At 39.2% G+C, this 27,610-nt stretch overlaps 1 pseudogene; it reads right to left on the bottom strand.

Annotated features, from left to right (window-relative positions):
• Positions 1-11,927: 11,927 nt before the first annotated feature.
• LOC121444827 lies at positions 11,928-26,400 on the bottom strand (annotated as a pseudogene).
• Between the last annotated feature and the right edge of the window lie 1,210 nt (positions 26,401-27,610).

Genomic DNA, 27,610 nt, shown 5'->3' with positions numbered 1-27,610 from the left:
ACAGAGCATGCATCAATGGATAAAACAGGACTGTCATATCCTGCCAAGACAGGGTAAGATAGTTTTGAAAAGTTGCTTGCCTTAGAAAATGGTATGTCAGTTATGTTAGGCCTTAGCCAAAGTTGGTTGCTTCAACGCTGCTAATGTGACTTTGGGTGATTGCCCAGGTAGCTAGTTGTCTCTGTAATTTGTTGCATGTTTTGGAAGTTGTTCTACTGAACTTCCTAATTACCCAGGTAACATTATTTCCCTTCTCAGATCTTCGATGGGGTTGAAGACTATATAAATGTAGTTACTTTCTCTCATGACTTGGCCAAGTTATTTATTATACAAGACCTAAGCTAGTTAGAATAGGATATTTGTACTTATTGTATATAATTTCATAGTAGGTTTAGAACTCTCTTATTTAAACAAAAGGGGGAGGTGTTGCGGGAGGTCCTCCCACTCCTCCAGCCTATCACCGCTGAGGTACCAGCCCACTGGGGCGTGGTTTCTCTCCCTTTAAAAAAGCGGCCACTTCCCTCTTCTCTCTCTCTTCACTTCCTGCTCCACCTGCGACTAGACTCCTTTCCTGGTTGCGAAGAGGGCTGTTGCCTGGGACAGTGATCTGTAAGTTTTTTCCCCCTTTAAATAAATACCACCCTAATAATCATAACCTCGAATTGGTGTGGCATTGTTTGTGACTTACGCCTTCATAAGAGGGTTTGTACCTAGTCTTATTTTAGCTTCTCAAGCCATCTTCAGTTTATATCCCTGGGAAGTCCACTCTTTTCTGAAGAGAAACAGGAGGAGTGTGGATCCAGGCAAGAGGAAAGGTGGGAGGCAGAATTGAGAGGAGTGGAGGGAGGGGAAACTGCAGTTAGCATGTATTGTATTGGAGAGAAATAAAAAAATAATATGCCATTTTGAAACTCATTGTATGCTAACTGAACATCAATAACAACAAAAGTGCCGGGCGGTGGTGGTGCACGCCTTTAATCCCAGCACGTGGGAGGCAGAGGCAGGCGGATCTCTGGGAGTTCGAGGACAGCCTGGTCTATAAGAGCTAGCTCCAGGACAGGCACCAAAGCTACAGAGAAACCCTGTCTCGAAAAAACAAAACGAAACAAAATAAAACAAAACAACAACAACAAAATAACAATGAAAACTATGGCAGTAAAATGAAGCCCATCTGTGTTCTACTATTTCCCTCCTTTCAACTTGTGGTTTTCTCTCACACTGATGCCCCTAATTCCAGTTTCCTGTCTTCTCCACCTACTTCAAGTTGCAGAAGATATGGGAAACTGAAGCAGGAATGTTCTAAGGGTGATCTTGGAGGAGCTGGGAAGAGTGTAGTTGGGTATGGTTTGAACACATTTTAATCATATTATAAAATGTCAATAAATATTTTTTTAAAATAAAATATTTGATTACATTTTATCTGGTATTACATTAACTTAACAAAGTAACTAGTTAGAAGGACTGATTATTGTAAATTACTATCAAGTTGTAACAAGGAACAAAATAAATGCTTTATTCTTGTTGGAAAAAATATGGTCATGTAAAGGAAGAAGATTTAGAGGAGAATCTTAGAGGGTAGAGTTGGTAGGAACTCTAACAAGTTGTACGAAAATCTATAGACTTTGCTTGGGATTACCCCTCTGTATGCTGTCAATATTTTATTATCATTCATTAATTAAGAAGCTGCTTTGGCCTATGGCCAGGTAGAATATAGATAGGCAGGAAATTCAAACAGAGATGCAGGGTGAAAAAATGCAGAGTTGAGGAGATGGCAGTATCCATAAGACTCAATCTTTGGCCTTTACTTGACTGTCAGAAAAGGGGAAAGTAGGAAGACAAGGTTTGAGTGGAATGATCTGAACTTATTTTTGTCTATGCTGGCTGTGGAGGTGTCTATCAGATACACAAATGGAGATAGAACTGTTGGCTATGTTACTCAAAGTGTAGGGATATTGTTTGAGTGACAGATAGGCTTGTAAATGCCATAAATACCAAGAATCACATTTGGAATGTTTATAGGATGGTGGAAAACTATATAAATGGATGATTTTGGCTGGGCTGCTATGGGACTTAAAACAGGGTTAAGACATCAAGTTTGGTAATAGTCTGGTAAACGAGACAAACAAAATCTATTGGCAGGCTATATATAGCTTTGAGTAGCCAGGTTTCCACCCTTGAGCCTTGAGATCATATACATACATACATACATATATATACATAAATATATGTATGTATATATGTATGTGCCATTAGAGTGAATGCATTAGGGTATAGGAAAATGCCAAGTCAAAATTCCAAAGGAACATCATAAAGAACAGGGAACTATCTAGATATGTGTCTCATTATCGAGTTTTGAGAGAATGTACTTTGCAATTATTTTCTCTGGCTCTGTAGTTACATTTTTGCATTCTTGTAGAAGGGTCATTCACAGAGAGAAAATTCTGAATTTAACTGAAGTCTAATTTATCAGCTTTACTTTTGTGAATTGTGCTTTTATCTATCTTAGTTGAAATAGTTTCTTTTGTGTGCTTTAAAAAAAGGGATTTGTGGTTTTATGTTAGTTTAAGGTCATGATCAATACTGCATTAATTTTTGTAGAAGATGTCAGATTTAGATATTGGATCATATTTTGACTGTGGGTGTCCAGTTGCTCTGGTCCCACTGTTTAACTTTTTTTGCACTGAATTGATTTCATTTCTTTGTTAACTCTTAGATGTGTGTGTGTGTGTGTGTGTGTGTGTGCTCGCGTGCATGTGTGCACACACCATCTACTTGTGGATTTCTATTTTATTCCACTGATTTACATAGTCCTCTCTATGCCAGTGTCACACAGTATACGTTACTGTAGCTTACAGTGAGTCTTCAAGTAAGGTAAATGTCTTCTCTTCTTGCTGCATTTTTTTAAAAAAATATTTTAGTGGGGATAATCAACCTCTCTGATTGGATTTGGAGCCTGCCTCCCAGAAGGGAATTCATGGCTAGACTGTAAATCTGTCCAAAATCCCATGATGGGAGAGGTCACAGGCCTTAGGGATGAACCTACTGATATTGTTTAGGTAAATTAACAAAATGTCAATATGCCTTCTCAATATTTGTTTATACTCATAGACAAACACTACTCTGCATTAATCAGAGAAGCCTCTCAATCCAGGAAATGGTGGCGAATTCCCAGGTCCATAGCTGTAGAAAATGAAGAGAATAATTGACGGGAAAGTGCTCAGTCCTTAACAAGACATTTCATATCAGGCCCTATAAGGCTCAGGGAACACTGTGGAAGAGGGTGAGAAAGAATGTAAGAGCCTGCGCATAGAGAGACGAGATGAAAGGTCACCTCTGGGTAAGACACTGTCATTGCAGTCATGAGCTCACAGTGGTTGCAGATGCCTGCACTGAGTTTTTATAAGAATATGGTGTCAACAGTTGAGTGTGGGTGGAGAAGGGGCACAGAAGTCCCTATTCCTCTCTGATGAACTATTTGGTACTGATAGATTCAGGGAAAGGGGAATCATTGATTTTCATTGTATACCTATTGGTGCCCTCACAAGGCTCCAATGATGCTGTAGTTCACTAATCACACAAATGTTGCCAGCTCAACAAAATGGGTTACAAAAGCAACCCAAAAGTCCATATTCTAGGAAAGGAACTGGTAGTTATGAGGAGAGGGTTGATAGGGATGTGAGGAGAGATAAGAGAGGGTGTGGGGGAGAGAATATATTGTGTGCATCTGTGAAATTGCCATATCATAAAATTAATAAATAAAAATATTTTACCTATTTTGGTTTATTTACCATTCCATAGAAACAGTGGATTGCATTTTCAAAACTGCTGGAAATTCTGTATGTTTTAAGTTTTATCTGAAATATAATTATACCATTTCCTTTCTTGGCTTTCACCCTTCCAACTTCTCCACTTAGTGATACTTGTGTGTGTATGATTTTAGGATTGTCCAATTGCTTTAAAGTAATAAATTAGGGGCTCATCCCATAGAAAGATGAACTCTCCTTCACGGAGCAATGGTTAGTTGCCTGTAGTTCTTTGTCTCTGGTGGCGGGGGCTTTGTTAGATGTTCCCCCTGCAGTGATAAACCACGTTATTCTTAATATCTAAATGTGTGTGTTTTCTTTTTAGCCGTGTCAGCCTTTCTTGAGGTCTGTTAATTATATTGATCTTTTCAAAGCACCAGTTCTTCATTTTACTAATTTTGTTAGTTCTGGTTTTATTTTGTGGACTTCTGGTCGTTAGTATTTCTTTTCTTCTGCTTGCTTTGGATTTAATTTTCTCTGTCTATATTCATGAAATGAGGGCTTACATTATTGATTTGAGACATTTCTCTTTTTAATATTTACTCACATAAATCTCCATCTTAGAATTTGCTAAGATGTGTTCACAATTTTGGCATGTTATTTTTATATTTCAAAGCATTTTAATGCCCTTCAAGATTTCTTCATTGATGCATGAATAATTTTGAAATGTGTTTTTGTTTCTAAGTGCTTGGATAATTTCCTTTTATTTTCTGTGACTTATTTTTTTTATTCTATTCTGCTTGAAAATTTATGCGTGGCATAAATTCTCTGAGGCTTATTTTATGGCTCAGGATATGGTCTATGGTGAAATGTTCCATAAACACTTGAAAAGTATGTATATTTATCCCACTTTGGGTACACATTCCTATATCTGTCTATTAGATCTTGTTGGATAATTATATCGCTCAATTTTAGAATATAACAAATTTTCTATCTAGTTCTATGAATTGCTAAGACCTGGATTTTGAACTATTCAGTTATGATTTCTATATCAACAAGTCTTTGTTTATCTTCACTTTCTCAGCTCTGTTGTTGCTTGTGTATTTAGATAGCTATTTCTTCATGATAATTAATTTATGTGGTGATCCTCTTTGTCTCTGGAAATTCTATTTGTAAAATGTATACCTTATCTGATACTATGATTCCTATTTTATTTTATAGCTATTTCTGTAAAATATATATGTATATATGCTGTATTTGTACATACACACATGTCCCTAAGTATATTTTCAGCACATTTTTAACATTATATTTAAAGTGAATTTCTTAGAATTGGATCATAAGGTCATATTCTTAAATCCCTTTCTTCTAATTTTAATGTTTTGTTCGTATATTTAGATCATTTATATTTGGTGCAATTATTGATATCTTAGACTTTAATTTTCCCATTTTTGTTTTATTTATTTTATAACTTTTAGGCTTTTTCTTCTAGCCTATGTATCACTTAAATACCTTTTAGAATTCAGTTTTGATTTAAATATGTTTTAGTATCTTTCATTATATAGCATTTTAATACATGCTTTTATTGTCAAATCATGCATACATAACTTATTAGCCTATTGCTGCCACTGTTTTATCAGTTTGAACCATAGGGATCTTACATTCCTGTTTTTATGTTTATTATAAATAAATACAACTGTTATAAATATTTTATCTGCATATACTTAGAGCCGTATCAAATAGAGTTACAATTTGTTCTTAAACCCTAAAACATAATTTAGAAAACATAAGAGAGTATTAGTACATATTTCAATGTTTTTGTTTGTTATATATATATATATATATATTTACTTTTTGATTGTCTTTCTAGAGAACTTCTTTTAACATTCTTATCTTTCGTTTATTTGGTTTTGTTTGGGGGATTTATTGAGAAAGTGTCTCTGTAGGCAGACTTTTTCTGTGTTCTGGCAGTTGCTCCCACATAACCACAAGAGACTTAATAAATGCTCAGCTGATAGCTTAGGCTTGTCTCAGCCAGCTCTTAGAACTGAAATTAACCCATTTCTACTAATCTCTATGCTGCACATGGCTCGATAACCTCATATATATATACTTTCTTGCTTCTTCTGTGTCTAGCATGTGACTCTCTGACTCTATCGTTTGCCTTCCCAGCATTCTCAGTTTGGTTTTTTTTTTTTTTTTTGGATTTTCGAGACAGGGTTTCTCTGTGGTTTTGGTTCCTGTCCTGGAACTAGCTCTTGTAGACCAGGCTGGCCTCGAACTCACAGAGATCCGCCTGCCTCTGCCTCCCGAGTGCTGGGATTAAAGGCGTGCGCCACCACCGCCCGGCCATTCTCAGTTTGGATTTTCTGTCTAACCTTATTCTGTTCAGCTATTGGCCAGTTAGCTTGTTTGTTAAACCAATCACAGTGAAAAATCTTCCTAGTGTACAAAGGGATTATTCCACAGTAGGTCTTATTATGTAGCCGTGACTGGCTTGGAACTCTGAGTGTATACCAGGCTGGTCTCGATCTCTCATAGATTTGCTTGCTTCTGTCTATTGAGTACAGATATTGAAGGTCTGTGCCACAGTACTTGGCTTCATAAGCTATTCTTTTCCTTATCCTTCATTATTTATTTATTTTATATCCCATAAGCCATTGTTATGTAAGTCTAACAGTGACAAATTCTCTTGTAATTTTTTTTGTTTAATCCAAGACTGTCTCAACCAACTCAATTCCTGAAAGACGTTTGTTTCCATGCGGGATCCTCGGTTAGTAATGTTCACATTTTAGCACTTTTACATGTGCCACTGTGTTTGGGCATTTGTGGTTTCTAAAAAGAAACCCGCGGTTTCTCAAATTGTCTCTATAAGGAAGGTCCTTCAATTCTTTCAACACCTTCTTTGACTTTTGTTTCAGAAGTTTTACTACGATGTGTTGGTGAGGATTAGAGCTTGCCCTTTTTGGAGATTGCTCAGTTTCTTCAATCTGTAACTTTGTCTTTAGGGCATTTAAGATATTTTAAATCATTAGTATTTTTATGACATTTTAAGCTCTATCCTCTCTTTCTCTTCTCTTTCCAATAATTCAATTCAAACAGCTAGATTTTTTTTGTTAAAGCTCTCCAAGCCTATGGGGCTGTTTATTATTTGTCAGTGGATTTTTATATTGTTCACATTAGTCAGTTTCTATTGTTCTATGTTATAGTTCATGAATCCTTTCCTTTATCTAATTTACTTTGTTGTTGAGCCTGTTGATTTAGTCCTTTATTTTAATAAATTGAGTTTTTGTTTTTAAATTTCCATCTCATTTTCTTTATATGTTATATTTCTTTCCTGATACTTTCTATTGCTTTCCCAAGTCCATTTTTTCCCCAAAAGTGTTCTCGAGTGTCTGTGGAATCTGATTATGATGACTATTGTTATAATTTAGGCAACTGATGGAAACAGAGGCAGAGACTTACAGCAGAGCACTAGGCTGAGCTCCCAAAGTCCAACTGAAGAGTGGGAGGAGTGAGAGTATTAGCAAAGCGGTCAAGACCATGATGGAGACACCCACTGATAGAGTTTACCTGAGCTAATTAATGGGAGCTCACCAATTCCAGTCAGAGAGGGAAGGAAACAGCATTGGACCAAACTAGTCTCTCTGAATGTAGGTGACAGTTGTATGGCTGGGGCAGACTGTGGGCCACTGGCAATAGCACCAGGATTTATCCCTACTGTTTGTACTGTTTTTTTGGGAGCCCATTCTCTTTGTATGGATACCTTGCTCAGCCTAGATATAGTAGGGAGAGCCTTGGACCTTCTCCATAAATAGGGGGTGGTGAGGGGAGTAGGTGGAAGGAATAGGAGGAGGGGATGGAGTGGGAACTGTGATTAGTATGTAAAAGGATAAAAGATAGTTTGTTTTCTTTTAAAAAAGAAAGGAAATTATTATTTTTTTATTTTTATTTTTTTGTTTTTTCGAGACAGGGTTTCTCTGTGGCTTTGGAGCCTGTCCTGGAACTAGCTCTTGTAGACCAGGCTGGTCTCAAACTCACAGACATCCGCCTGCCTCTGCCTCATGAGTGCTGGGATTAAAGCCGTGCGCCACCACCGCCCAGCCAAGAATGCAGCAATGAAGTGAGGCTTTTGGTAAATTACTAGATTACAAGAGACCTAATGTCTTCATGAATTAATTCAGTGATGGGTTGCTGATAGCTTCATACTTTGGTGAACTTTGCTTTAGCTGATGTCTTTGGGAAGTGTATGCTGAACATCTCCCTCTATTTCCTATCTGCCATAAGAACGTCCTTCTCTGCCACCGTTCCCATCACTGTCACATTCTGTCTCTCTATGGGACTAACAGAAAAAAGTCAGTAGACTATGAACTGAAACTTTAAACCTGTAAGTCAAAATGAAACTTTCCTCTTTTTAAATTGTTTCAGGCATTTTATCACAGTGATGGGAAGTTAACACAATTGTCAACAACCTCTCAGAGTTTCTAAGCGCCGTGTCATCTCATCGTTCTCATCTATTGACTGTCTTTGATCATTCAATTGGATATATTCCTGGTCCCTGGTATAAATAGAATTTAGACACATTGTCAAATATGTTGTGAAACTTTGCATTTTATTTAAATATTTTGTTTTATCTGACCTTTTAAACAGTATGCTGTCAATCAAAGTAGGATATCAGGTTGAGCTAAAAAAATCTATCTTTCCTTATCCTTTGCTGATACCTAAGTGGGAAGATCTTCCTTATTCTGTACAACGGGAGGATTTTTAGCTCCATCCTTGGCTCTATTGATAATTCTGTGGGTGGAAAGAACAGGGATGCTTTATTGCTGCGCACAGGTTGTCTTTTCTTCCACCACCCCAGTGGGAAGGAGAGAGAGGCATCTTATTACTGCTATGGGGAACCTTAGTCTCTTCTGCTGATGATTTCTGATGGGAGGACTTCATTGTCCCCTTGGCAAGGATGAAGTCCAAACTTCATGCATGGACTTTTCTCACACTCCAAATGGGTATTTGAGGATTGTTCTTTATAGTGTCAGAAAAGTAAAAATCTATGCTTCCTACTTGGCTTTTATTGGCATGGTTAACAGAGAACAATAACATTTTTATGGGTTTTTTGCTTAAGAGGAGTAGTGATTGTCCAAAACGTTGTTGCATGTTGAGGTTTTCTCTGCTCTTTGGTTCTAGAGAGCAGGCTTTAGTTGCTGCTTCCTTTTTACCTGAACCCAATCAGTGTTTCTGCATTGCCTGTTCTTTCTGAGGCTGGGTTTTATGAAATAAAGAGAAATCTCAAGAAGCCCACCACTGTGTTGTTCTTCAGCTACAAAAAATTCTTAATTGATCTTCCTTTCTTTCACTTTCAAAAGCCTGCCTATTGTGCTTTACATATACTTTCCAGGGATTTTCTTTGTGGTTAGTGGAAAGAATAGAAGGAAATACAGTAGAAGCCATAGGTTACTTTTCTTTAATGAAAGTAAAATATTTCCATCCATTTGCATGCAAAATTCGAGAAGTCATTGTTTTTTACCACAGCGTAGTACTCTACTGTGTATATATTCCATACTTTCTTCATCCATTCTTCCATTGAAGGGCATCTAGGTTGTTTCCAGGTTCTGGCTATTACAAATAATACTGCTATGAACATAGTTGAACAAATGCTTTTGTCATATGATAGGGCATCTCTTGGGTATATTCCCAAGAGTGGTATTGCTGGGTCCAGGGGTAAGTTGATCCCGAATTTCCTGAGAAACCGAAACACTGATTTCCACAGTGGTTGCACAAGATTGCATTCCCACCAGCAATGGATGAGGGTACCCCTTCCTCCACAGCCTCTCCAGCAAAGGTTATCCTTGGTGTTTTTGACTTTAGCCATTCTGACAGGTGTAAGATGATATCTCAAAGTTGTATTGATTTGCATTTCCCTGATTGCTAAGGAGGTTGAGCATGACCTTAAGTGTCTTTTGGCCATTTGAACTTCTTCTGTTGAGAATTCTCTGTTCAGTTCAGTGCCCCATTTTTTAATTGGGTTAATTAGCATTTTAAAGTCTAGTTAGTCTAGTTTCTTGAGTTCTCTATATATTTTGGAGATCAGACCTTTTTCTGTTGCGGGGCTGGTGAAGATCTTCTCCCAGTCAGTAGGTTTCCTTTTTGTCTTAGTGACAGTGTCCTTTGCTTTACAGAAGCTTCTCAGTCTCAGGAGGTCCCATTTATTCAATGAGGCCCTTAATGTCTGTGCTCCTGGGGATATACATAGGAAGCGATCTCCTGTGCCCATCTCTTGTAGGGTACTTCCCACTTTCTCTTCTATCGGGTTCAGTGTGTTCGGGCTGATATTGAGGTCTTTAATCCATTTGGACTTGAGTTTTGTGCATGTTGATAGATATGGGTCTATTTTCATTCTTCTACAGGTTGACATCCAGTTGTGCCAGCACCATTTGTTGAAGATGCTTTCTTTCTTCCATTGTTTACTTTTAGCTCCTTTATCGAAAATCAGGTGTTCATAGGTTTGTGGGTTAATGTCAGGGTCTTCTATTCGATTCCATTGGTCGACTTCTCTGTTTTTATGCCAGTACCACACTGTTTTCATTACTGTAGCTCTGTAATAGAGTTTGAAGTCAGGGATGGTAATGCCTCCAGAAGATCCTTTATTGTATAGGATTGTTTTGGCTATCCTGGGTTTTTTGTTTTTCCATATAAAGTTGATTATTGTCCTCTCCAGATCTGTGAAGAATTTTGATGGGATCTTGGAAATAGAAAACACTATCCTGAGTGAGGTATTCCAGACCCAAAAAGATGAACATGGGATGTACTCACTCATAATTGGTTTACAGCCATAAATTAGGGTCACGGAGACTACAATTGGTGAACCTAAAGAAGCTAAATAAGAAGGTGAACCCAAGGAAAAACATATAGTTATCCTCTTGCCTATGGGAAGTAGACAAAATTGCCGGGGAGAAAATTAGGATCTTGGGGGTGGGGTGGGATGGGGGTAAGGGGAGATGGGGAGAGAAAAGTGAGAAGTGAAGGAGGGGGGAACTTGGGGAAACAGGAGGATTGGGATAAAGGAAGGTTGGACAGGGGAGCACGGAAGCACAATTCTTAGTTAAGAGATCCACCTTAGGGTTGGCAAGAGACTTGACCCTAGAGCGGCTCCCAGGAGCCCATGGTGATGTCCCCAGTTAGTCCCTTGGGCAGCTGAGGATAGGGAACCTGAAATGACCCTATCCTATAGCAATACTGATGAATATCTTGCATATCACCATAGAACCTTCATCTGGTGATGGATGGAGATAGAGACAGAGACCCACACTTGAGCACTGGACTGAGCTCCCAAGGTCCCAATGAGGAGCGGAAGGAGAGAGAAGATGAGCAAGGACGTTAGGACTATGAGGGGTGCACCCACCCACTGAGACAATGGGGCTGATCTATTGGGAGCTCACCAAGGCCAGCTGAACTGTGACTGAAAAAGCATGGGATAAAACCAGACTCTCTGAACATGGCGAACAATGAGGACTGACGAGAAGCCAAGGACAATGGCATGGGGTTTTGACCCTACTTCATGTTCTGGCTTTGTTGGAGCCTAGCCAGTTTGGATGTTCACCTTCCTAGACATGGACGGAGGGGGGCAGACTGTGGACTTTCCACAGGGCAGGGAACCCTGACTGCTCTTTGGACTGGAGAGGGAGGGGGAGAGGAGTTTGGGGGAGGGGGAGGAGGGTGGGAGAAGGGGGAGGGAAATGGGAGGCTGGGAGGAGGCGGATACTTTTTTTTCCTTTTCTCAATAAAAAAAAGAAAGTAAAATATTTACATAATTTGAAAAGCCACAGTAACTATAAGAAAATACATAGTTCTGTATGTTGCATTGTGCATGTCCAGATTCTAGTTTTAGAAGAGACCATGTGCAACATTTTCAACTGTTTCCACTGTTACCTAGTCCCCCCTCTCCACAAGTATTCTCATGTTTCAATTTAATCTGGCTGAGTTGGTTGCTTTGAGGAAATTAGTCAAAGGAACCAAATTCTATTCCCTCAACTGACAATTCCAAATTTTCCTTGGCTTCAGACTTGGCCAGTGCTGCAGTAGCATCAGGAACAGTAGCAGTGATGGCAGCTATAGCAGCAGTAGACATGAACACAGGTGCATCAGTCAAGAAGGGCTTGGCTTTTTTCAGCAAGTGGGAAGGCAGATTCATTCTCCACAAAGGCAGGACCTGCTTGTATTAATGGTAGAATGTGACTCTAAGTCAGCAGTTGGGTAACCAATCTGTAGATAAACACTGGCAACATTGAGGATACTTTCCAGGAAGTCAGACTGAAGAGATTGCTTTGTGATGCCATGTACTTCAGAGCTATAGATGCTTCCATTGTCAAACACCTGCTGGATGGTCAGCCTAAAGCAAAAGGGAGAGATGCTAAGCCTGTTTTGTACTGTGGCTTTGCTAGGTCCCACATTGTCTCCAGCTGCACATCACTCAGAATTTCAGTGGTATCCCTGGAGTTTTCAGTGGTGATGCCTAAGGCCTTTAAGAACAGAATCTTCAGCTGGGTGGTAGTGGTGCACACCTTTAATCCCAGCACTCAGGAGGCTAAAGGTAGGTGGATATCTGTGAGTTCGAGGCCAGCCTGGTCTATAAGAGCTAGTGCCAGGACAGGCTCCAAAGCTACACTGAGAAACCCTGTCTCTAAAAACAAAACAAAAATAACAGAATCTTCTAGGGCCCCAGGTTGTTTTCTTTTCTGGGCTGATAAAGTGACTTCACATGGAGTGATGGCACCAACATAAGTGCCAGTCAATTCCTTATTGGCCAGTATGCTTCTGATCATAGTGAAGTCTTCTTTGGTAAATATAAAGCCTGCACTCTCCTTGAATATGAGGTAAAAATTTCTCCAGAGCTGAGTTGTTTTCTAGGTGTCTGCTGATGGCTTTAAGTATGATGCTGTTCTTGCCCGTCAGCACCACAACCTCCCCTTGGAAGGACATGCAGATCTGTTTGGAGCCCACATTGTCTGCTCCCACAATGAAGCATTTTGGATGATCATCTAAAATTTGGAGGTTTTTAATGCAGTATTTGGACTTTTAATAGCATTCTGTCTTTTGAGGGCATTTTGGCAGTGTGTCAGATATTGCCACCCAGGGTTTAAAGGTGAGAACAGTAAGACAACAAAGGAGATCAAGGGGATACAAATTGAAAAGGAAGAAATCAAATTCTCACTATTTGCAGATGATATGATAGCATACATAAGTGGCCCCAAAAATTCTATCAGGGAACTCCTATAGCTGATAAACGCCTTTAGTCAAGTGGCCATATACAAGATTAATTCAAAAAAAATTTATACAAACAATAAAAGGACTAAGAAAGAAATCAGAGAAACATGACCCATCACAATAACCACAAATAACATAAAATATCTTGTGGCAACACTAATCAAAGAAGTGAAAGACCTATTCAAAAAGAATTTTAAATCTTTTTTAATTGAGTGCTACATTTTTTCTGTTTCCCTCCCTACCTCTCCCCTCCCCACTTCAACCCTCCCCCAAAGGTCCCCAAGGTCCCAGTTTACTCAGGAGGTCTTGTCTTTTTCTACTTTCCATGTAGATTAGATCTATGTAAGTCTTCCTTAGAATCCTCATTGTTGTCTAAGTTCTCTGGGATTGTGGTTTGTTTAAGAAAGAAATTGGAGATGATATAAGAAATTGGAAAGATCTCCCATGATCAGGGATTGGCAGGATTAACATAGTAAAAATGACCATCTTACCAAAAGCAATCTACAATTTCAGTGTAATACCCATCAAAATTCCAACACAATTCTTCTAGACCTCTAAAGAACAATATCAATTTCATATTAAAAAAAACACTCAGGGTAACTAAAACAATCCTGCACAATAAAGGAACTGCCAGAGGTATCACCATCCCTGACGGCAAACTTTACTATAGAGGTATAGCAATAAAAATCATATGGTATTGGCATAAAAATAGACAGGCAAATAAATGGAATTAAATTGAAACCTTTGACATAAATGCACATACCTACAAACACATAATTTTTTGAGAAAGAAGCCAAATTATACAATGGAAAAAAGAAAATATCTTCAACAAATGGTGCCAGTGTAACTGGATGTTAGCATTTAGAAGGATACAAATAGATTCATATCATTTGCCGTGCACAAAACTCAAGTCCAAGTGAATCAACATAAATCTAGTTATGTTAAACCCAATAGAAGAGGCAGTGGAAAGTAGCTTTTAACACATTGGTGCAGGAGACTACTTTTTAAATATAACGCCAGTAGCACAGACACTGAGATCAACAATTAATAAATGGGAACCCCTGAAACTGAAAAGCTTTTGCAAGGCAAAAGACACTGTCAATAAGACAAAATGGCAGTCTACATAATGGGAAAAGATCTTCACCAACCTCACATCTGACAGAGGACTGATCTCCAAAATATACAAAGAAATCAAGAAACTAGACATCAAAATAACAAATAAATTCAATTAAAAATGGGGTACAGTTATAAATAAAGAAGACTCAATAGGAGAATCTCAGATAGCCAAAAGACACTTACAGAAATGTTCAACGAGCCCTGCATCTCTGGGATGAAGCCTACTTGATCATGATGGATAATTTTTCTAATGTGTTCTTGGATTCGGTTTGCCAGTATTTTATTGAGAATTTTTGCGTCGGTATTCATGAGTGAGATAGGCCTGTAATTCTCTTTCTTGGTTGGGCCTTTGTGTGGTTTTGGTATCAGGGTAACTGTAGCTTCATAAAAGGAATTTGGCAATGACTCTTCTGTTTCTATATTGTGAAATACATTAAGGAGTATAGGTATTAGGTCTTCTTGGAAGTTCTGGTAGAATTTTGCATTGAAACCATCTGGTCCTGGGCTTTTTTTGGAAGGGAGATTTTTGATAACAGTTCTAGTTCTTCGCAACTAACAGGTCTATTTAGATCGTTCACCTGGTCTTGGTTTAGCTTTGGTATATGGTACTTATCTAAAAAAATGTCCATTTCTTTTGCATTTTCTAATTTTGTGGCATACAGGCTTTTGTAGTAAGATCTAATGAGTCTCTGAATTTCCTCTGTGTCTGTGGTTATGTCCCCCTTTTCATTTCTGATCTTGTTTATTTGCATGTTCTCTCTCTATCGTTTAATTGAAGAGGACACCTGAAAATGGAAGGATCTCCCTTGCTCCTGGATTGGGAGGATCAACATAGTAAAAATGGCAATTCTACCAAAAGCAATCTATAGATTCAATGCAATCCCCATCAAAATCCCATCAAAATTCTTCACAGATCTGGAGACAAAAATAATCAACTTTATATGGAAAATCAAAAAACCCAGGATAGCCAAAACAATCTTATACAACAAAAGATCGTCTGGAGGCATTACCATCCTTGACTTCAAACTCTACTACAGAGCTACAGTATTGAAAACAGCTTGGTATTGGCATAAAAACAGAGAAGTCGACCAGCGGAATCGAATAGAAGACCCTGACATTAACCCACAAACCTATGAACACCTGATTTTCGATAAAGGAGCTAAAAGTATACAATGGAAAAAAGAGAGCATCTTCAACAAATTGTGCTGGCAAAACTGGATGTCAACCTGTAGAAGAATGAAAATAGATCCATATCTATCACTATGCACAAAATTCAAGTCCAGATGGATTAAAGACCTCAATATCAGCCCGAACACACTGAACCTGATAGAAGAGAAAGTGGGAAGTACTCTACAGCACATGGGCACAGGAGGCCACTTCCTATGTATAACCCCAGCAGCACAGACATTAAGGGCCTCATTGAATAAATGGGACCTCCTGAGACTGAGAAGCAAAGACCTCCTGAGACTGTAAAGCAAAGGACACTGTCGCTAAGACAAAAAGGCAACCCACTGACTGGGAGAAGATCTTCACCAACCCCACAACAGACAAAGGTCTGATCTCCAAAATATATAAAGATCTCAGGAAACTAGACCGTAAAAGGCTAACCAACCCAATTATAAAATGGGGCACTGAGCTGAACAGAGAATTCTCAACAGAAGAAGTTCAAATGGCCAAAAGACACTTAAGGTCATGCTCAACTTCCTTAGCGATCAGGCAAATGCAAATCAAGACAACTTTAGATACCATTTTACACCTGTCAGAATGGCTAAAATAAAAAACACCAATGATAGCCTTTGCTGGAGAGGTTGTGGAGAAAGGGGTACCCTCATTCATTGCTGGTGGGAATGCAAACTTGTGCAACCACTTTGGAAAGCAGTGTTTCGGTTTCTCAGGAAATTCGGGATCAACTTACCCCTGGACCCAGCAATACCACTCTTGGGAATATACCCAAGAGAGGCCTTATTATACAACAAAAGTATATGCCCTACAATGTTCATAGCAGCCTTGTTTGTAATAGCCAGAACTTGGAAACAACCTAGATGCCCTTCAATGGAAGAATGGATGAAGAAAGTATGGAATATATTCATATTAGAGTACTACTCAGCAGTAAAAAACAAGGGCTTCTTGAATTTTGCATGCAAATGGATGGAAATAGAAAACACTATCCTGAGTGAGGTAAGCCAGACCCAAAAAGAGGAGCATGGGATGTACTCACTCATATTTGGTTTCTAGCCATAAACAAAGGACATTGAGCCTATAATTAGTGATCCTAGAGAAGCTAAATAAGGAGAACTCAAAGAAAAACATATAGACATCCTCCTAAATATTAATCTTCATCAGGCGATGAAAGGAGACAGAGACAGAGACCCACATTGGAGTACCAGACATAATTCTCAAGGTTCAAATCAGGAGCAGAAGGAGAGAGAGAATGAGCAAGGAACTCAGGACCGCAAGGGGTGCACCCACACACTGAGGCAATGGGGATGTTCTATTGGGAACTCACCAAGGCCAGCTGGCCTGGGTCTGAAAAAGCCTGGGATAAAACCGGACTCTCTGAACATAGCGGACAATGAGGACTGAAAGACCCCAGTAGTGGGCAGTCTTTCAGGCTGAGGAGACCCTCCCAAGGAACAGCGAGTTACTCTTCGGATGCAAATAGCAAGAGGCTTTATTCAGTACACAGGTACCTGGGGCGACTTAGTCTCTCGGGAGACAAGCGCGCCTGCAGACTGGGGGAAGGTCTTTTTATAGGAAAGAGGGCAGCAGAAGCAGATTACAGAAGCAAATGCATCGTTAGTGGTCAGTTGGAATGGGGCAAGGGGCACAGGTGGTTTTTCCTCTCCCAGCACAGATGTATGGGAAGAGATATCCTGTTTTGCAGCCAAGGACCCTGACCTTACTCTGCACTTACAGTCGTTCGTCAAAAGCTTTGTGAAATGACGTTACAGCAGCTAAGCTGGGATCTTTCATAGGGGGAGTTGTCTCTTCTGTGAATTACTGATATTCTAAGTTGGGCACATGTGCTGACTATAGGCATCCTGTTTCCCTAAGCAAACGGGATGTTCTCATTAGAGCAGGCCAGCTGCGGGTTCCTTATCGCTTGGGGCCAGATGGCTGACCGGCTGACCGCAGATATCTTGCCTGGCTTCTCCGCCCTTGTTCTCAAGTTGAACTTCCCTGCTCTAATGTTACTTGTGTTGCTCCAAAGTTTAAGCCTGGCATTGCTGCTGCTTAGCTGTTTGTCTATACTGTGGGGGTCTTTCAAGGACTACTGAGAACTCAAGAACAATGGCAATGGGTTTTTGATCCAACTACACGTACTGGCTTTGTGGGAGCCTAGGCAGTTTGGATGCTCAACTTACTAGACCTGGATGGAGGTGGGGGTTCCTTGGACTTCCCACAGGGCAGGGAACCCTGATTGCTCTTTGGGCTGAGGAGGGAGGGGGACTTGATTGGGGGAGGGGAAAGGAAATGGGAGGCGGTGGCGGGGAAGAGACAGAAATCTTTAATAAATAAAAAAAAGAAATGTTCAACGTCCTTAATAATCTGAGTAATTCAAATTGAAATGACTTTGACATACCATCTTACACCTGTCAGAATGGCTAAGATCAAAAACACTAATGACAGCCTATGTTGGCATGGATGTGGAGTAAGGGGAACACTCCTTACTGGTGGGAATGCAAACTTGTGCAGTCACTTTTGAAGTCAGTATGGCAGTTTCTCAGAAAATTGATAATCAATCAACCTCAAGACTCAGTACTACCACTTTTGGGCATATATCCAAAGGATGCACAATCATACCACAAGGACACTTGCTCAACCATGTTCATAGCAGATTTATTTGTAATAACTAGAACCTGGAAACAACCTAGATCCTGTTCCACTAAAGAATGGTTAAAGAAAATGTGTTATGTTTACACAATGGAGTATTAGCTGTAAATCAATGATATCATGAAATTTGCAGGCAAATGTATGGAACTAGAGAGAAATCATCCTGAGTAAAGTAACCTAGACTCAGAAAGACAAATATGAAATTTACTCACTCATAAGTGGATATTCTATGTCAAGTAAAGGATAACCAGGCTATAATCCACAGCCCCAGAGAGGCTAGGTGACAAGCAGGGTTGGTTCAAAGAGGGACACAAGGATTTCTCTGGGAAGAAGTAGAAGAGATCTTCTGGGAAAACTGGTGAGGGGAGATGGGAGCATGAGAGATCTGGTTGTATAGGTTGGGGGTGGGATGGAGGGAAAGAGTAATGAAAGAGATGCCTTGATGGGGGTGCATTTTGGGATTAGGGAGAAACATGGTTCTAGGGAACCTCCCAGGAAATCATAAGGATGAATCAAGCTAAGATTCCTAACACTAGTGGAGAGGATACCTAAACTGGCCTTCTCCTGTAATCAGATTGATGGCTATCCTAATTGCCATCAGAGAGTCTTCATCCAGTAACTGATGGAAGCAGATGCAGGGATTCACAACCTAGCACTGGGCTGAACTCCAGGAATCCTCCCAAAGAAAGTGAGGAGGGATTGTATGAGTGAGAGGGTCAAAGACATGAGAGAAAAAGGCACGGAGACAGGTTTTTCTGAGCTTGTGGGAGCTCATGGACTCTGGACCTGGATAGGATAGACTGGATAGGATAGACTCTGGACTCTGGATAGGGAGCCTGCATGGGATTGACCAAGGCCCTCTTCATGTGTGAGACAGTTGTGTAGCTTGGTCTGTTTGTGGGGAATCCTAGAAGTGTGACCAGGATCTTTCCCTGGTACATTAGCTGACTCATTGGAACCTATTTCCTATGGTGGGATGCCTTGCCCAGCCTTGATGAAGGGAAAGGAGCTTGGTCCTGCCTCAACTTGATATGCCATGCTTTGTTGACTCCCATGGGAGGCCTGCCCCTTTCTGAATGGAGATGGAGGAGGAGTGAATTTGGGAAAAAGGGGAGGCAGGAGAGGGAATGGGAGGAGAGAAGGGCAAGAGAATTGCAATTGAGATGTAAAATAAATGATGAAATTAATTAACAAATAAAAAAAGAGGGAGAAAAGATGATTCCACTCTAGGGAAGATGCCTGGAAAGAGAAACTATTGCCCTGTATGTAAACAACTGTTTAGCTTCATGATTTCCTTAGCTTGCTATAGAGGGGCCACTCTGGGAGTCTCTTTTGTCATCAGTATTTTTATCTCTCCACCAACTCACCTACATACTTATTTAAAATGACCAAATGTAGTGGGATGATAGTAATTAGAATATCTAACAGAATGAGTACTCCTCTCAGTATATGAGTGCTCTTTTCATTTGTATTTCTCTTATTATATATGCTGAAAAATTTCAAAATGAAAGCCTTAAAGGCTTTACTAAATGAATACTTTTTCATACCATTTTGATTCTGATTTCTTTCAATGTAATACTCCTTTTTCTTTCTTTAGGAAAGCTTTTAGAATCTCTTGTTTTATTCTGTGATGGTTTGACGTTTTATTGCTGTACTCATTATGCTAGACATTCTGTGCTCTTGTTTAATAAATAGAGTCATGACCTAAATGTCCAAGAAACTATTTTATAGTGTTTATTGATCCTATTTTTCTATTTTAAAACTAGCAATGATTTAGATATACCTCATGTATTATAGTACATATTTTATGTTTTTAACATTTTCATTATTTTTATTATAATTTGGATAATTTTTTTACTTTAAATTACAACATTCTTTTGAATTGGAATTCCACTGAGATTTTGTTTTGGTTAGCATAAGTTTGTGATAATTATTTCTCTTACATTTCAAATTCAATGAAATGTATTGTTTTTTTTTACTTTTTATTCTTTTTATATTTGTTTTATGGGTCTAATACTATTTTATACCTCATAATATTTTCCTTATTAATTAAGTTTTGTAGTTTCTTTCACTTTAATTTTTCTCATATTCAAGAACTTTCTTCAATGATCTAGTGATTATAGTGTCCCATTTCATGGGCAGAATCCTGAATTTATGCTTTCTGTATATAAGCACAGTGTGTAGTCCAGAGGTATTCATTATAGAATGTTCAAGTGGTCCACTGTGGACCCCAAACGTTGTTATGTGGAGATCTTTTCAAGCTATATTTACCAGGAAACTAATTTTCAGTTTCTTTTTTGTTTGTTTTTTTTGTTTGTTTGTTTTTAGACAGGGTTTCTTTGTGTAACATTGGCTGTCCTGGAACTTGTTCTGTAGAACAGGCTGGCCTGAATTCACAGAGATCCACTTGCTTCTGCCTCCTGAGTGCTGGAAATAAAAGGTGTGCCCTACCACTTCCCGGCTTTAATTCCATTTTTTTCTGAATGGCAATAATCTGGTTGCAAGGCTTTTTGCTTAGAATGTAGAGAAAGCATTGTACATTAGTATTCAGAGATTCACCAACTAATGTTTGGCTTTCTAATTCATACTCATTTGTCATCTCACTTACTTTCCCTCATTTTGAAAAAAATTCCAGTGTTTTGAGCCAATGAGTAGTAAGATGCAGCTTCTGGCTTATTAAGTAGCTCTTGGCTAATGGTTTTCTGTGATTACAAGTTGCATCTGTATATGTGAGAGTAAACTTTGAATATTCATAGATGCATTTCCAATTCATTTCTCATTTGATTTTGCCCCCTACCCTCTGCCAACAATAATGCCTTCAAGTTCTAAGCTTATTGAGTATGTTTTCATGAAAATTCTCAGTGCACATTGCACATTTTAAGTTATGAGCTTCTTCACTCTGCCAAGCTAGGTACTACTTTTTCATTTACTTTCTGTAACCTAAAAACATTCTTTTGTCAGATGATACCTCATCTCCTGCTATAATTGGCTTTGTTTATTTTTCTAATATGATAAAGAAATATATATGCTTAAAACATATATGTTCTTACTGCTTATAAAAATAGAGAGTGAAACTAAGGCCTCACACATGCTAGATAAGGGCTCAAGCACTGAAGTACATTTTTGGTTCTTATTTATTATTTCATTCATTTTTATTTTGAGACAGCATCACTAAGTTCCATCAGCAGTTGCCCTTGATCTCACTCTGTACCCTTGACAAGTCTTGATTTGTGATCTTTCTGCCTCAGTCTTCCATGTAGCTAGGATTACATGATTGAACTGTCTTTCACTGTAACATATCTCAGGAATAAAACATCTTAAGCTTTAACGTGTGTGAATCACCACGATGATTGCAGATTCAGATTTTGTTGTTCTGAGTGTTGCATAAGATTCTGCAATTTACACTAAAATATCCAACAACCCAATGAGTAGCTATAATCTACAGCATCTTCTATGCCAAAATCCCTTTGATATTTCATTCATTTGCCACATTTGGGTGACAGATTAAGTTTGCCTTGTTGCTGTGGGATTTTTAGATGAAGAATATAACTTGAAAGACCATAAAGACAGGCTCATAACTGAAGGTACTTGTATTAGGCATTCCTACCTATGGTTATTAACACTTAGAACATATATATATATATATATATATATATATATAATTTTCATAGACATATATTTATTTATATATAGTATGTATGTATTTTTCTTCATATGAACCATCTGCCCACAGAAATATTATTTTAAAATGAAAAGCATAGCATAGTACTGGTATTCAGATTTTTTCCTCTGAAAAGGAAACATGGTATATTGTTGCAAAAATACCCAACTAGTGGTTATGTAACTTTACTATGGTGACAATAGTTACTAAAATTTATACAAGGTCAAATTTTTATAGATCTACATGCAAAAAAGTACATGCAAATCCTGGTGTGCTTTTGCTTTTGTTGAAGATGCCGTACATCTTGGTCTGAGGACATAGAGAAATCAAGCTGGGATTGATCGGAAAGTTCCCATGTGCTGGCCAGAGGTGCTCTGCAGGCTTCTGGGAGAGAACTGTCATTAACAATCTTACTCAGATATAGACCTTTGTACATCAAAACTGACTTACCAGGCAAGATGCAACAAACCTGACAGCTCACTGGCACAATGGTAGTAATTCTGTTACGGGCATAACTAACTGGCTGCTACAGTAAAGCTGTTCAGAAACTGATGACTGGGGAGGTCATAGGCCATAGTGGGGAAGCTATTATTGTTGTCTTGCTAAATAGCCTTGTTGTGCCCACCCAATTGCCTTCTAACCATGTTTATATCCTCAGATTAGTGCTATTATAAATTGTAGTCAAAGAAATCTCTCTTTTCAGTGGTCAGTACTAACTGCAGAGACTCATAACTGGCCAAAATTCTGTGAATAAATAACAGGAGACTGTTTAGCTATAAATATGACATCTACAACACCCTATCTATGGCTTAGGAAATATCTAGAAAAAGAGACAGAAAAAATGTAAGAAACAAAGAAAGACAGCAGTGTGTCATGCTGCCAGAGATGTTGTAGCTGCTTGATCTCATGGTAGCTATATTACCTTCACAAGATCTACACGAGATTAGACCTTCCAACACTCTATCATAGAGAGAGGAGGGAACTTTTAAAGCTTTCCCTCTTCCTGAGGGTTTGTAGACAGTTAATGGTTAATGGGGCAGTGGAAGACAGTTATCAAGTGGTCCAGCCACTGGTAAGCTGCTTATACTACTAGAAACAAATGCTCACCTCATGTTAATAACCATAATGAAACTCATTGGTACACACACACACACACACACACACACACACACACACACACGCACAGCCACTTGAATGCACACACATGCACGCTCACACCCAATAGTTATGCAAGTAGAAGGAGAACTAGTTGGGAAGAGGAAGGGGAAGGGGATTAGTGAGAATGGGAGGAGGACAAGAGAGGGTGACAGTAGCTGCATCTGATCAAATCACATTATATACATGTGCAAAAATATAACGAGATCCATTATAAATAATTTCATATAAGAATGTAGTCATTTTAGAACAACTACAGCAAAATGAATGTGAAGAAATAACCATCCAAACTTCTGAATTTGAGTAAAATTTGTGTCACCATTTATAGCATTGTGCCAGCGTTTATTTCCTGACTTTTGCCATGGAATATGGTCAGGGGAGAACAGATGGGGAGGACAAAGGAACTATTCAAAAGATGTTATTTTACTGAGTTTTCTGTGTTTTGATTTTTGGGAAAAGATTTCACATAACCCAAACTGGCCTTCAATTCACTTTGAAGAAGACCTTGAACTCCTGACCCTCTTCTCTCCACCTGACTTCTGGGATTATAGGCATGCATGACTACCTAGCCATAAAATAGTATTTTAAAAGTACAGCCACGAAACAAAAGTTGGAGAAATATAATCTACAAGCAGGTCAGTGGTTTCCTGACACAAAGAATTTTAGAAGGTGATGGCCATCAAACATTTTCAAACTGTTCAATTTATTGACAGTTTACGTGTTACATTTAAGAGTGTCACATATTTTTGTGTGTGTACTCTCTCTATATTCACATCCATATGAAGTAATAAGAGTGGCGGGGGGCTGCGTCCCTGGCACCCCAGCTGCCTGCTCGGCTAGCTTATGCCCCAAAATAATTACACGGACACTGTATTCTTTTAATCACTGCTTGGCCCATTCTCTTCTAGGCTAATTCTCACATATTAATTTAGCCCATTTCTAATCATCTGTGTGTAGCACCCCAAGGTGCGCTTACCGGGGAGATTCTAGCCTAGTCCATCCTGGGTCAGAGCTTCATCCCGGGAGCGGGGCATGGCATCTCTCTCAGCTGTCTGCTCCCGAGAGGAGAGCTGTGGAGACTCTGACCTCACTTCCTCTTCCTCCCAGCGTTCTGTTCTGTTTACTCCTCCCACCTATCCTCTAACCAATAAAATGGGCCAGGGCAGTTCCTTTATTAGCCAATGACCTTCCTCCATCATCCATACACATATCCATATATACATACCTATATACACATACACACACACACATTTGCCATGGTGTACTGTGAAGGTATGAGGACAACCCCAGGTCTTTTAGCCTCTTTGTACCCTGAAGAAGACCAGGGTTTCTCATTTATTGTTCACCACTATGTACATAAAATTAGGAAGTCCACGAACTTCCAGGGATTCCCGTGTTTCTATCTCCCATCTCATCATAGGAACACTTGGAATATAGGCACTACTACTATGCTGACCTGGATTTAGGGGACTTCATCTTAGGTTCTTACATTTGCATGGCAAGTGCTTTACCCACTGGGCCATCTCCCAAGCCCATAAGTCATATATTTATATGTGTAGTTGTTATATGACAGATATACTTCAAAAAAGCTATAAATTTAAAAAATGAAATAAAACAACTAGATAATATAATAATCTCTCATACTATCACCATTATGATGTTATTGCTGATATAATTTTAGTTAGCATTTACATTGATATCTGCATTTATTGAGTGCTTCTTATATTCAAGGAATTCGTCTGTTATTTTTCATACGTATGTGCATTTTCATGCATGTATATATGCATAACATGTGTATGCCTGGTGCTCGTGGAAACCAGAATTGGGCATCAGATCTCCTTTGACTGAAGTTACAGATGGTTGTGAGCCACCAAGTGGATTCTAGGAACTGAACTCATGTCCCCTGGAAGAACAGTCAAGTGTCTTACCCACTGAGCCATCTGCTCAGCCTCTTTTCTGTGTATTATTATTTATTACCATCCTCCTATAGTTCTCTGCTCTAGATATCATTGTTATTTTCATTTTATACATGAAGAAACCAGATATCAGAAGATGAGATAATTTCTACTATGCCACCTAGCTACTACATTTCATGCCTGAGATGCAAGTCGATAGCTGTCTGATGAGTAAGCTGTTTTTCTTCCTGTAACTACCTTCCTTTCGTGTAAGTAACTTAAATGTGAGCTTCCTATTCTAGACAGCTACCTCAGTGGCTCTCATTAGGATATATGACTCTTTTATTTTTATAACTTTCAAACTCCTTTTCTGCTGAGATTTGTTTTCTTCCTTCCAATTCTTTCTGTGTTTTATTTTTTCCCTATAGAAAAAAAGCACCAAGAATTCGTACTACTTACAGGATTTTGCTCCTAGCTTATTTCCCTTTGACTTCTAGATTTATGACTTAACTTTGTCTTATTTTCATTTTTTCTGGCTTTCTCTGCATATTGACAGAGTGGTTTTATCTGAATATTATGTATCCGGCTATATTTAACCCATCCCCCTTTCATCTTTATATACTCTACTTCTCTCAAAGATGATATCATCAGTTTCCATGAGAGAGGCGTGACAGGCCACATAAAAGTATAGCCTTTCCTTGCTCCACTATCTCTTCAATCTATTCCCTCCCCCACCCATTGCTATATGGTATCTTGTTCAATTTCCACAATACATCTGGCATTTCATTTCTCTTCAAGAGTTTGGGAAGAAAATCACACACCAGAGCTTTTTCTTGATCCAGACACATTTCACAGCCTTTGACATTTAAAAAAAAATTCTGAGAAATCCTAGTTCTTTTCAGTCAAATGCTGCCATTCCCTTTCTTGCTGTTTCTAGCACCTTGAGGCATATGCATTCTGCCAGCCTCAGCGCCTTCTGCAGCTAGATTCCATGTGTCACCCTGATGACCATTTCTGCCTCCTCCCAGGTGTCCCAGACACTAGCAGGTTTCAAAGCTCTGCTGAAGCTGCTGTCCTCCTGTCTTGTTGAAGTCAGCAGTAAAGGCAGCAGGGCAGGGAATATTTCTCTGCTTCAACAACTGGATCCTGCTGCTCACTTCTGGAGCTGTCATGTCAGCTCCTCCATATGCTGTCTCTTTCTGCTTTGATTGGTAGCTTAACATAGGAGCCCGGTTTTCCTTTCTCCTAGATCCCAAATCAGTTAGGAAACTCCATGATCCATTTTTTCCTTTGTACCAACAAATCTGTGCTATTTTATTATTAGGGCTACCACCAACCATTTTTTTTAACTCATCTTTTCTCAGATGTTTATAGGGCCTAACTTTAATTTTGCCTTAGCTTGCTCTCTTCCTGTTTCTTCTTGGCTATATTTACAACTTATGTTCTCATTTCAATTTTTTCTTTGCTTTTTTCTACTACCCATGAAACATAACCTGCGTTTGACAATTTGTGTTCAGTTTTTTAAAGCAATTGTTTTGGTTCTTTTATTGTGTACAACTTGCTGGGGAGATGTGAACACATATCTACTATCTCCAGTTAGGGAATTAGAATCCACTACATTTCAGCGTCAATGATTGCACTGAAAGTCCAACTTGGTGAAGCAATGAGTTTCTACACTTACTTGCAAGAGTGTAGGTGAGGGGTTTACTCCCAAGAACAGGAGCCTATTCCTCATGTTGACTCCTATACTTGTTTCTCCTGCTCCTCAGCAGGATTCCACCAAATGTTTGGATGTAGGTCTCTTTATCTGTCTCCATCAATTGTTAAATGACACCTCTCTTGATGACAATTGGGCTAGGCACCAATCTGGTCACAGGAGAGGGCTAGTTCTGGCTGCTTACCCACTGTTGCTAAGAGTCTAAACTGTGGTTCTCCGCACAGAGTTTTGGGAGATTACCCTGTGCCAGGCTTTCACCTGACCCCAAAATGCCCCCCAGTAGTTCCTCTCAGCACTCTCTCCATCTGTGCCCTGCCCCCAACCTGATCACTCATGTTCCCATCCCCATCTGCCCTTATTCCACTCATGAAATCTCTTCTATTTCCCCTTCCTAGGGGATTTGGTTGTCTCCCCCCACCCCATGAACTCTCCTAGATACCCAACCTCTTTGGGGCTGTAGATTATAGCATATTATCCTTTATTTTATGTAGTGGATACTAATATCTACTTCTAATATTAGGTTTGATTACCTCACTAAGGTTGATTTTTTTCTAGTTCCACCCGCTTGCCTTCAAATTTTCTGGTATCCTTGTTTTTAACAGCTGAGTAATATTCCATTGTGTAAACATACCTTATTTTCTTTATCCATTTTTCAGTTGAGGAGTGTCTAGGTTATTTCCAGGTTCTGGCTATTATAAATAAATCTGCTATGAACATAGGTTGAGCAAGTGTCCTTGTGGTATGATTGAGCATCCTTTGGGTATATGCCCAAGGGTCTTGTGGTAGGTTGAGTTCCAGTTTTCTGAGGAACCACCACACTGACTTTCAAAGTTGCTGTACAAGTTTGCACTCCCACCAGCAATGGAGGAGTGTTCCCCTTACTCCACATCCTCTCCAACATGTGTTTTTGATCTTAGTAATTCTGACAGGTGTAAGATGGACTCTCAGAGTTGTTTTGATTTACATTTCCCTGATGGCTAAGAATATTGAATATCTCCTTAAGTGTTTCTCAGTCATTTGAGATTCTTCTGTTGAGAATTCTCTGTTTAGATCTCTACCCCAGTTTTAAAATGGATTATTTGGCTTATTGATATCTAGTTTCAGAGTTGGGAGTGGGGTGATATATGCAGTCTGGGGTTATTGGACAGGTTTACAGGGGTTTAGCGGGCAGTGATCAGTGTCTTTCCTGGGGATCTAGGAGTTCTCTGGTCTCTGGTACAGCTGCAGG

The sequence above is a fragment of the Microtus oregoni genome, unplaced genomic scaffold, assembly GCF_018167655.1.
Source record: "Microtus oregoni isolate MIOR12 unplaced genomic scaffold, Mior012 000143F_ref0000043, whole genome shotgun sequence".
NCBI lineage: Eukaryota > Metazoa > Chordata > Mammalia > Rodentia > Cricetidae > Microtus > Microtus oregoni.
This window is presented reverse-complemented; position numbering and strand designations above follow the sequence as displayed.